We start from the raw sequence: 12969 nt of genomic DNA on the forward strand, positions 1-12969 counted from the left end.
AGTCTGGCATTCCAAATTAGATTTACAAACTTTCAACACTGCCCCGGCCCTTTGAAATCGGTGATGTTGGCAGCAGCATCAACTCATCAGAGATCTGAATGACAGATTTTAAGAATGCTACATCCCACAAAATAACAGGACTCCTGACTGAAAATATCACTTGAGTTTATCTTTTTAAATCTTTATAAAAGAGAGAAATGACAAGGTTAGAGAATAAACCAACTTTATTTTATAACAGTATTACAGAAAGCAAAATATCATTTAATACAACTTGAAGCTGCTATAAATCTAATCTGGCATCATAACTATACATAGGGTCAAAAGCAAAGGAAAAAATGTTCAATACAGTTAATAAGTCCCTATCAGGTCTCTCGTGTGAGCTTTAAATGGTCTAGCTTTCTTTTAAGCATCAGAACACCGCCACAGCCCCTACCTCCTCCCCTCCCCAGTGTCCTCCAACCTGTGTGGATCATCCAACTCCTCTCTGGAGGAGACAGACCTGCTCAATTAACAAAAGGCCAGTTTTACATGTCGACAAGGAGGTTTAATACAAAGCAAGTGTTCTACCCAAATGTTCCAACAGCGGAAAGTATTGAAATATGGACATGTTAAGAAAGAAAGCACTAAGGTTTTAAGCTGCCTGAACATTTTAGTCGAAGGGAAGACACAGTTTCCTGTCTCCTCCCTCCTGGTCCTGGAATGCTGCCGAAGAGCGTGCGTCTGGGAAGCGCCGGCACTGCGCACGATGGGGTCTCTACACAGTGCGTGGTCGGCGGACTTCTTCCTAATTCTCCAGTCTGGACAGTCTCTGACCGTCTACGAACAGTAAAAAGTCACAGGACTGGAAAGTCAATAAGAGTGCGATATAAAAAATATCCCCAATGAATTTCTCAAACATTAGAAAATTTTTGAGATGTAAGAAATGCCATTAATCTGTATTAATATTTTCTCATACAGCATGTTTACTGCAATCTGAAAACTGTCAATATTTACGGGAATTCAATGGGAATTCAGCGGGAAGAATCTGGAAGAAGGAAAGCCACTGTCTAAGTTAGTCACAGAGTTTCCTTTCCGCACAACAGCACCTGTTCAAGTGAACAGCACCTTACCAGCTGGGGCTGGCTTTGTTCACTATCATTGGATCAAAAATGAGTCATACAAAGCAGGTAGTTGTACACAAAGTAAACAGGGAAGAAAACTCCCTAATTTAAAAAAAAAAAAGAAAGAAAGAAAAAGAAAAGAAAGAAAGAACCAAGCATATTTAGAAGTGGTTATAAAACAAAATAATATATTAAAATGCAAGGGAACAGTGTAGACCAGAGCTGTTAAGGTAAGGTTTGGTGTTGGCATTTTAATTCTTCAGGCTTCTGGTCATTGTTACCAGTCGTAGTATAAATTCGCTGCAGTAGTGGTGTGGCATTAAGACTTGAAATGGTCAAAATTCTTCAGGTTCACAAAGTTGAATGTTGTTTAATAAATGACTTTCTACAAGGGAAAAAGAGACAAAGCTTAATTAAATATTCCAAAGACAGAGAGTTCAAAGAAAAATGTAACATTCATTAAATTCCAAATCAAGTAACAGTGACTGACTACTTCTGTAGTATTGAATAAACATGTTTACCAGAAGACATACATGAGACCCGGGTCAGCTCTTGAGATGGAGCATTATCTTGAAAACTGACAAGCATACTAGAAATAACTGACAAGTAAACGTAAAGAAAGTAAATTATAAAAACAGAGGTAATTCATATAGTAAAAAAAGACAAAAGAAAAACCAAATAGGTTTTTAAAAGTAGATTCAAAGAAGGAAGAAAAACAAAGTCAATGCTGACTTCACTGCAAGGAACAGAACGGGCACTTCGGGTGCGGAGAGTGGAGTGAGGAAAGAGGCCTGGGAGCGGGAGAGTCGTGATAGTAAGACGGGTGTGCAGGTGTAAGGGGTTTGGGCCAGAAGGAACGGGAGGGACAGCATAGTGAAGAAAGGGACATTACTGAAGCTAAGTAACGGTATGCTGAGTAACTGAAGGTAAAAGTATTAGGTACATTGTTTAATATCAGACTAAGTATGATCTTGGTCTAATGGACAAGGAATGAATTCAGGAAGAGCATTAAATAAAAAGACCAACTGTCAATCTACTGCAATGCTCCAGAGTAGAGGGTGAGAGGCAGGGATGGCAGGTCAGGGAGCCAGGGGGTGGCAAGTTCACGGAGGCCATGACCAGTCTGGAGAGGAGGAGGTTGTGTCTGACCCTCCTTTAGTTCTGAGGAAGCTCTGACACGGTGTGGGATTTGTCTTGACAACATCACTGTGGCTTCAGTGTGATGAAAAGGGTAAAGGTGGAGAGGAGGGAAGACAGGAACGCCATCTGGAGGCCACTGGAGCAGTGCAGGCTGCACAAGGAGGGTGACAAAGGTCAGGCGCGGCTGCAAGAGGGTAAAACCCCAGACTTGAGCCAGGGCTGCAGAAATCAGGTGGAAGAGGGGGCGTGGAGAGACACCACTGAAGGAGGAGAACCCGAGGGTGGTGACTAGGAGGCGGGTACCAGAGAGCACATCAGCTTTGGGGTCTCGGATCTCAAAAACAGAGGCAGAATAACAGGCTCACAGCCTGGTGAGGTCTCAGGGCCAGAGACATAGATTTGGTGGCACAAAGGGACAGGTGAAACCAACAGATAGAATTTGTCTCATGTAAATATAAAAGAAATGAAAGACATGCATCTTGAGGGCCCACGATCAAAGAAAGAAGGTCAGAGAAAGGACTAAAATAGGAGTGGACAGGGAGGCAGACAAAAAACAAGGATGGTGCATTGTCTCTGAAAGAGAAAAGGGTTTTAAGACAATTGTTTCATTTTCTATTTCAGCTGGATTGGAAGTTTTGGCAGAAGGTAGGTGATTACAGACGATGATAGAGAGTGATAGGTAATTAAGGTCCTTTCTAAGACACACTGGTCCCAAATTAAGTCTTGTTTTAATGTAAAATCTCACCATTTATATTTATCACAGATATTATTATAACCTCTTGATTATTCAGGACAGATTGATTAATCAAATTCATTTTTTTTCCCACCCTGTTGTCTGCTCTAGGCTATTTCATTACTCATTAGTACTTCTGCCTGATTCTAGGCAGAGGGGGTAAAAAAATCAATGGAGAAAACACAAAGTCGTCTTTTTCTAGGTTAGCAATTATGAAAAGTAACGTGGGGGAGTGAGGAGGGAATGGATAAAACTACCAATTGAACTGGATTCGGAAGTTATCTGTGACTTTCAGTCACGCTACCTACCTATCCTTTTTCTTTACGGACTGTTATCTGTGCTCTTTGCTTAGTAAACACGCATTGTCTGCTGAACACAGCTGCCACTTTGTCTAGCTTATGCTATAGAAAATGAACCCCTGATACTACAGTGCCAGGAAACCTACAGAAAGAACGAGGTTTAGGAGTCGAGTCTCCATTTCCTTTAGGCTCCATGTCACTTTATTTCACTGAATCTGTTTTGGCCAAAAATTAAAGTTTCAGTGTGTAAAATGAAGCTAAAATTAAACCTGTTTAAAAGTCATTAGTAGACAAACAGAAATCTAGGAGTATGTAGAAAATGAATGAAAGAAATCTTCATTTCAAAGAGCATCAACACTGATTGAAATATATTCAGAGAAAAAGACACAGCCATCCACCTAAAGCCAAATATCATTTACTTTCATTTATTCACAATCAAACCACTAGAAAGTAAATAAATTTTTTCTGATAATAAGCATTACAAATGATAACGTGCTCTTTGTACTCCAAATAGCATTTGGAATCAAAGAAAATTTAACTTATTTATAATTATAATGTTAAACACATTTTTTCTTGTTCTTTAAAAAGCAGTAAATCGTGTATAACTCTGAGCTAATGATATATTCAATGTTTCAGAACACTCAGTGCCTTATTGTTCCAGATGAATAAGGACTAACTTATTGTGCGAAGTTTTTTATTTACACATCCACCTATCTTATTTTGACTGCTTTTGCACTTGAAAACACACAGAAACATATTTACCAGTAGTAAATATCTAGCTTTTGAGCTGGGAAGGAGCAAAGATTAAGGATGGAAGAGCATTAGCCATTTTAATTTCTGTTATTTTGTCATGTATCTATGAGAAAAAAAAATATCTGGCCATTCTTAACAGACTACATTTTGGATCTAAATGATTTATCACATATCCCAACCAAAGTGAAAACTAGGCACTGGTTCTTCATATACAAGCTGTAAAGGTTCAAGAACTCTTGAATTTTTAAAGCTTGAATTCTCTACCTCATATTCATGGAAATCTTAATATCTTTATACAAATTGATAGGCATTAATTATTGATATTAACTCAACTTGCTTTCACTTTTGACAACATCATAACATTCACACCTCAAGTTCAGATATGATCATAGCTGTTAAGCACATGGATTATATTCTGTACATTAATATTTTGGTCAAGCAAACACAAACCCAAACCACTCTTTTCACACTTCAGTTTCTCAACCTTAGACTATACAATGTCAGTGAACATTTCTAAGTACTGTAGTGACATTTCATAGCCTGTGTCCCCCTCTGTTGGCCAATGTGAGAATACGTTTGACACATTTGTGATTAAAAGGCTGTCTGATCTAATCACAGGTCTAATTCTATGTCCACAGAATACATATACATAGAATCTTCAAGGACACATGCCGGTTACCTGCTTGGCCTTTTGCACTCACTGTGGGTCCAGAGTGTTCTTAAATTTATCTTTCTCAGGGTGTCATGATGAGCAGTGGGAAACTGATCACATGAGTTCAAGCACTGAAGCTCTGCACCTCACCTGAAAAGCACCACCTCAGTCTCCAGAGACAAGGGGCCCATATAGTGGTCTCAATCTAGAGTGTGCTCTACTCCAGAAATTGACTCAATAAATTGCCAATGTTCCCCTAAGTATTTGACACAAACTAGTGGAAACACTGCCTTTTAGCAGTAAAGATTCCTGCAGGAAAGTCTCAGTAAAAAATGCAAGACTGTGGTTTTTATACAAAATAATTTTTAAAATGCAAGAAAATACAGCATTTCTTCAGATAAATGCAGACTCAATTACTAAAGGGCAGTAATATAAGCGGAGATTACAGAAATACAAATAAAATATTTAGTTAAGACACAATGCAACTATTTCTTAAATAAAAATCAGGTCCATGCACTCAAGTGTAAAGTCCAGTTTTAAATATAATAATTTATGAATTTCAGGTATTTCTAATGCTAACCTTTCATTTTATTCTTCCTTGGTTTTCAGTTTGCATATATGATTTTAATTTTGAAAGAGAATTTCCATTGAAAGAATCCTAGAACCAAAAATGCAAGTTGTTACATTTCCATTTGGTCAATCCAGGAAACAGACAATTCTTACAATGCCGGTGTGACCACTACAGTTAGGCCCTGCCAGTTCTCAGAGTGTGGTCAGCAGGCCCTGGAAGTCGCCAAGGCTGTTTCCGGCAGTCATGAAGTCAAAGCCACCTCACAATCATGCTAAGACATGGTCCTTTTCAGGGTGTTCACATTTTCACTGATGGCCCAACGATGATGAGCAAACCTGTTGGTACCTTAGCACACAAGGTAGTGGCACCAGAACAAACTGTGTCTTTATCTCCCAGGCTCTTGCAGTGAAATAAAGAAGAAAGAAAGAAAAGAAAGAAAAGAAAGAAAAGAAAGAAAAGAAAGAAAAGAAAGAAAAGAAAGAAAAGAAAGAAAGAAAGAAAGAAAGAAAGAAAGCCAGTTTCACTTAGTAAGGATGTCCTTGATGGAACAAAAAATTATCAGAGGTCTTACATCTCAACACCTGTGTCGGTGTCTCAACATTCTGTGTGATGAAGCGGGAAGCACACATAAAGCGGGGGCGCTGCACACAGAACAGCTGGGGGTGTCTGGACCACAAGCATTTGTGCAAAAATGTTAGAATTGTGAGTTGAAGAAGCCACTTTTTTCATAAAACTTTTTTACTTGAGAATTATTGACAAACTGTTCTATTCCATTTGGATATTTGGCAGGCATTTTCTTGAGAATGAAGTGAGCCTATCATTTCAAGGGAAACAATAAAGAGCATTTGTTGTCAATGGTAAAATTCAAGTTTTCCAATAAAAATTAGAATTTTGGAAAATTGTATTTTGACCACCGTGGACTTCCTAGCTTCCCAGTATTTAAAATACCTTCTGATGAGCCCAGTGGCAACTACTGATCTTCTTACTATCAATTAATTTGCCTTTTCCAGGATGCCATACAGTTGGAATCATGTAACCTTTTCAGACAGGCTTCTTTAGCTGATTACTTTTAGCTTAATACATATTTTAAAACCTGATTTATAATATGGTAAATTTCAGTTTCTGATATGTAATATGGTGAATCTCAATAGATGCAATTCACATGAACAGAAGCTCTTTGGGCTCAATAATTTTTAAGAATGTAAAGTGGTCCTGAGACCATGAAGCTCTGGTACTACTTACATTGAATATGCTATCACCAACCTATTGCTGTTTCCTTCTCTCGCAAATATTTACTCGTGTCGGCTAAATACAAAGAGGAAAATTGAATCTTACATGGTTTTTTCCTTTTCAGTCATATGAAACTCTCCATCCATAATACAAATAATCCAGCAAAGTGGGTTTGCGTCCTCTGGTTTGCCTGAACGCACTAATGCCACTCTCTTCTCCCCAGGCTCTCGTGTGGGCCATTTGAGACCCGCGTCTCATAGGCCTTCCAGGACAGGCTGGAATCCCGGATCTCTGCCTCCTCTGAATGCCAACTGTACTGTGCTCAGTAACATACATACTAACACAATTCCACTTCAAAGACAAAAACTCAGTTCAAAGTTCGCTAGAATAGCAAGTCATGGAGGTATTTCTGCTTTCGGGAAAGTCTATTTTGAAACGTTTCTCCAAAATTTCCACTTTTTTAAGAAAGGCATGTGTTTGCACAGCTGAGGTTGCCTCCCATTCTGAGGAGGTTCCAGGAAGAGCCACTCCCTTCCCATCCACCTAGTGATGGTCTAAGCTCTCTTTTTATCTTTGGGCCGGTTAAACTCCCTTGCCGTTGAGAAAAGGGTGAGCTACCAGTGATTTCTTCAGGCCAATTAAATGGGTTTTCTTTAGAGCTAACAGTAATTTTTCTATTAGAATCTTTATGCCTGACACATTCAAGTCACTCTGCTTAAAGAATGACTACCACATAGCAATTTTAGAATACCCTGTCAATTTTATCTCATTTTGATACATGACTATTTTACAAAGTATGGTTCGCTTAGCTTTGTATCATAGCTGCAACCTCAAAAAACATTTGTGCAAAGTAAATGTTTCTAAAATGAGTCGTGTTTCAAGTACATGGTTGGGAGTTTGTTATCTGAAAGATTCCAACCATGGATTCTTGTGCAAAACAATACATAACATGGATTCAAGCTGCCTACGGTGGGTTCTGGCTGTGTCATCGCCACCTGCGTGACCGGGGTGAGAGACAGAAGCTCTCTAGGCCTCAGTGTCCTCACCTACACATCATAGATGAAGATAAGAATTAATTCAGACAATAAATGGCCAAGTTCTCAAATAACGCTGGGCACAGAGTGGGCACTCACTCAAAAAATGTTAGCTAATATTATTTTAATAGATTTCTATACATGATTTCTTCCTAGTTTTGCTTTCAAATGAAATGCCATTTACTCTTAAACACAGAGATGTCCACTTCAGCTTTTCCATGAATAATTGCCTGAATCAGTATAATGGTTCCCTCACAGGGCACTTCACCTCATGGAGCACCATTTCAATCAATCTTACGTGCTACTGCTGAATAAATCTTACTGAAGGACAGCGCTCTTTCCATACTCAAATACCCTATGCAGATGGGCTACAGAGAAAAGTCTGAACTAAGGTACTAACCTAGAATGTAATACCCTCTGCAGTTTGCTTTTGACAAATCTTCCTAGGTCTGCCGGGAACACAACACAAAGCTAAAATGTAGAAATTGCTCTTCCTGATATCCATCCCATCGTTTTCCTGCATGTTCTTTCCTCTCTACCCATCTATTCAAACCCTCCCCAGCACTCTGCACAGAAGAGCTTTCGAGTCACTGTTATCAGGAAGGTCCTCACTGATCAGAAACAGTTCCTCCTGTCCACTTTCCTAACCCTTTATTATCTAGGTTTCTCTTGAAAAATACTATTTTTTTACCCTTTATACCATTTGTATATGTGTTCTTATACTTTTCTCGTTTTATACCAACCATAATAGTCCCTTGGGCACGTAGGTTCACAATATATATTAATGAATCCATGAATTAAAGTAATAGGGGCTAATCTTCAAGGTAAGGCAAAAACAGGGGCTTGAGGGCGGGAACACTCAGAGGTGCATCGCGTCCATGGAAGAAAGCACTGCTGCCTGTCTTCACCAGCACATTCAGCTGCCGATGTAAGTGGGAAACTCGGTTTTTTTCTGTTCTCCTTTGTTGAATAACTACATCTATGAAATTCCAGAATTCTTACTTCTTCTTAAAAAAAAAAAAAAAAAAAAGTTTTCCCCAAGTGTCTGAAGCTTTGACAAAGATGTCTAAGAGAAATTATTTGGCCTGAAAGCTAACGTCAGGGCTTCCGGTTCACTCTGCTAGGTTCAAATCTTGTGGGAACTTGCTATGAAAGCATTCCACAATATCAAAAAGCTTCTTCTAAATAACAAATGCACTACAGTTAAGGTTGTACTCAGAATACTCTATTCTAGAGCCAAGACTTTATAAATCTAGGTTCACCAGATAAGCAGAGGTGAGAAGACATTTCTCTGTAGCATCAAATAACTGTTGCTCTTAAAAACTAGTAACAAAATCTTTACCTTTTAGAAAACCATCTTTGAAGCATTTAAAACAGAACTAAGTTTTCATTTAAAATTTTCCTTATAGAAAGGTAGTAGCAATCAAAAGTATTCATCTCTAGACTCAACTCTCTGACTTACCAGTTTATCTTTTTTTCTTTTGTCTTCAGAAGCCAGTATGTCATTTTACACTTGAAGTACATCTCCACTTGGCAGAGACACATTTCAAATTCCCAGCAGCCACACTGGGTACTGGCTACCAATACGGAACAGAACAGATCTAGGTTTCCACTTGCTCTAGTGTTAACAGCTATTTTGATGGGTGAGAGTTAAATAAACAGGACTAATGTGTCCTTGGAAAGTAATCCTCATGAGGACTGGAGTTACCTTAAAAATACACACATACACACATACACACACACACACACACACACACACACACACACACACACACACATACACACTTATTAATTAGCTCCTGTAGCAAAATTCCCTCCTACTATCACTCAAAAATTTATATGTTCAAAAAAATATCTGGGATGTCTAACATTAGAGAAGTTCCTGAGACAAATGAAATTATACTTAGCTCCACAAGGGGATCATATTTTATGACTCTTGAGTATAACTGACTATGGCAAATCATTTTAATCTTTAGAATTCTATTTCTTCATAAAAAAGGGCGAGATGAGAGAAGATGCACCATACGTACTTTTAAATTTCCATACTCTTAAATACGCCCTAGATGAGGGTATATAAGGTCATAACCACTACCTCCACCCCCCTCGGAGGTCAGGAGGGTAACAGATGGGTAGGGAGACCAGGTACCAAGGAGCTCAACATAAAAGATGCTGCGACTTGGAGAGCTCCTCCCTGTGCAAAGGTGGCAGCCCCTAGCAGCCACTGTAGCCGTGAGAGAAGCAGGCTCAATATTGTCAGAGCTTCCACAGCTGGGTATCTTCCTATCTTGAGCATTAGTAATTAATTCAAATTCTAAAAAATGCTGCTTTGGCTGAAAAAGAAAAGTCATATGACTTGCCTGCATGTCTTCAATTTGAAGATTTTGTCTTTTCCTTCTTTCACCTTGCTAGTGACATTTTAACCCTCAGTACGAATAAAAAACTGGGGAAAAGATGCAGCAATTGTATGGGATTAATAACCTTATTCTTGGAAAAGATAAAAGATAAACACCTGAACAGAAAAATAGACAAAGGATACAGACTGGCAATTCAAAGAAACGAAAGCTGTGTATGTGTTTGAGTGTATGTGTATTTCGACCTCACTAGCAATGAAAAAACACAATTAAAAAATGCTCTTTCCTCACAATTTAAAAAGAAAGGGAAAATACTCTTTCCCCATCAGATTGACAAAGATTTTTTTTCTTTTTCATCTTTAGTGCTAACAAGGGCATGGGGAACAGAGATGCTCAAACTGCTAGTGGGAGTCTAGCCTTGTAGAACCTTAAGAAAGACACTTAGCAATAAGTCAAACCCTCGGTGGCATGCCAACTCTAATTTTAGAAAATCCTTACCCTAGAGAAACAATGAAATTAATACAGAAAACTGTAAACACAAGTATGAATTGTGAAAACTGAGAGCTAATCCAAATAACCACTAATCAGGGCTAGGTAACCATCATGCATCCATTCAATTGCTGTTGAAAAATGCTGGGGTAACGGCAAGAGAAATTATCTACAATGTACTGTTAAGTGGAGAAAAAAGAAAGACACATAATAGAATCAACAGTCTCAGCCTATGTAAACTGGGGTGTGAGGGCATGTGCGTGAGTATGTGTTCATACATACATACATGTGAGAAGGAATTATCTACCTCTAGGAGCAAAGGAATTATGGGTCACTTTCATTTCCTACGGTCTTTTCCTTATAAAAAATTATATCTTCCTCTGTTTTCTTATTACCAGGGGGAAAAAAAAAAACCCAATAAAGATAAGGCTGATAGCAACTTTGTCCAGCGTGCTCCTTGGGGAGCTGGCGACTAGCAGGCACCGACGTCTGCACTAAAGCAATGACCTCAGCACCGGCTCCGATGGGCAGTCCAGGTGCCCCGTAACTAACTCACTGAGAGCACCCGCCAGGTTTATAAATATTAAAACTGAACATTCCACGGCATTCCAGAGTAAAAAGTGGCTATGACCAAAACTCACGAACCCCAAAATGCCTTTTTATTTCTATGTACAGGAAATCTTCACTTTAGGTTTGATCATACTGAAAACTAAGCTGTAATAAAATGCTGACTTTAGGAATGCAACACATCCGATATACCCGCAGACCTCCCGAACGGGAAACAGTCATCGGGAAGCCAATAGGCTTGTGTTCCTCTTCAGAGGACGGGGTGGTGCCCACCAGAGCCCCCCTGTAAACGAGTAGCTCACAACGAGCTGGAGAGAGCTCAGCTCAGCCAACGTGGCTTTCTCCTGTCAAGTCAGCTAGACAGCTGATGCTGATTTCCTGTTTGGCTTGTGAGTTCATCTTGAAGCCATGAACATCACCCTGACTTTGAAATGTCAGGTTGAACACAATATTATCTTTAAAAATTGGTGTTCACAGATGCACAATAGCACAGAAAGCAATGCCACTAACTTAGTTACGGATTTACTGTGACTTGGGGATTGGGACTCAGGGTATGTCTAACAGGGTCCAAGAACAGAGTCCAAGGACTTGCCAGGTTCTTAAGTAATCACGGCGCCAGCTCCGGGGGCTCTGTGAAGGCTAACGCGATGCTCTCCATCTTCGCAGACAGAGGCGGGCAGAGCAGACACAAAGGCCAAGGGCCCCATTACTGGTTTCCAGCTTCTTGAAAGCACTCTCCATGGAAAATCCCTTTTGCCTCAACCTGCTACAGGGCTTCGTCCCTACTTCTTGACTGAAGTAGCTCTGCCAAAGCCCCCAGCTGTACCGACAATTTCAAAGGACACATTCACTTGACTTCTTTGCCATATTTAACACTTGATCACTCTCTCCTTCTTGAAGCTATCCTCTCTCGCAGCATTCCTGATGCCCTTTCTCCCTGTTTTCTTCCTACCTCTGGTTCCTCTTCTTCTATGTCCTCTGCGCCCAAGGTCTCAACAATCTGACCTGGTCTTGGGTGATGCTACTGAAACCTAAGGCTTCATCAGCAGATGACATATTCAGAGGACCTTCAAATCTCCGTCTCTTCATCCAAGCCTCCCTCAACTCTGGTCTACCTCCTGGACCTCTTCATGTAGACATTTCTCTCCAAGTGACATCTCTGGATATTTTTCATATTTATTTAACCCTTAAGACCAAAAAAGGAGTCGTGGCTGACCATAGGTTACAAAAAGTTCTTAAAACCTGCCTTGAAAACAAACCCTTCGGTAAATTCTATGATCAGTCCCGGTTTACCGGTGGCAGACCTGAGGCAGAGAATGGAAGTAGCCTGGCCAGGCCCTACAGCCAGGGAGCAGATCTGAACCCTGCAAATCCACTACGCTACTCCTTATGCCACACGATCTGGAAAACTTCCAAGTACCCACGTATGGTGTGCATAAAAGACGGGACCTTATAGGTTCCCTTCCAAGCTTCCTCCATAATTCCTTCAGCAGTTGGTTTCTCCTAATAAAGTACTACAGAACAAAAAATACACTTTTGTTTAAAGACAGGGTAGAGGACTGAGGATAACACACATGTGAAAAATAAAACACATATTCCGTGACTGAAATTACAGGAACCACCATCGATTCTTTTGCTCAAGCTACAAACCTGGGGGTTATCTGCGAATCTTCCCTGCTGATTCACGTACTCATCTTACTAACTCGCGTACCTTCCTGCAGTCGCCCAGTCACAAACCTTCACCTACGTACTGTATCTGAAATGCGTGAGGAGTACCCACAGCTTTTCAGGTACAGTTTAGCCTCTGCAGCTTGGCTTACAAGACTCTCGGACGGGGCCCCCGCCTCCCGCTCCCCTCATCGCCCTTCACTCTCCTACGAGTGATTCTGCAATCCAGCTACGCCTGATTTTGCGCTGCTCCTAGAGCATCAAGTCCACAGCACCATATCCTGCCTGGAATGCCCCCTTCCACGCCTTTTTTCACTGCACAAACTCCTGCTCACGTTGACACTCAAATGACACGCCCCATTTTGATTTAGAAACCTTGCTT

At 40.2% G+C, this 12969-nt stretch overlaps 1 protein-coding gene across 12 annotated transcripts in view; it reads right to left on the reverse strand.

Moving 5' to 3' along the window:
• Window positions 1-290: 290 nt before the first annotated feature.
• The window catches only part of EPB41L2 (erythrocyte membrane protein band 4.1 like 2), a 214260-nt gene continuing 201581 nt past the window's right edge, over window positions 291-12969 (reverse strand). For all 12 annotated transcript variants that reach the window (XM_054569949.1, XM_054569954.1, XM_054569959.1 and 9 more), the window contains one exon: window positions 291-1485. The gene's annotated coding sequence lies outside the window, so the exon portion shown is untranslated. The remainder of the gene's footprint in view (window positions 1486-12969) is intronic.

This window comes from Pteronotus mesoamericanus, unplaced genomic scaffold (assembly GCF_021234165.1).
Source record: "Pteronotus mesoamericanus isolate MK-2021 breed Mesoamerican mustached bat unplaced genomic scaffold, CSHL_Meso_final contig_20, whole genome shotgun sequence".
NCBI lineage: Eukaryota > Metazoa > Chordata > Mammalia > Chiroptera > Mormoopidae > Pteronotus > Pteronotus mesoamericanus.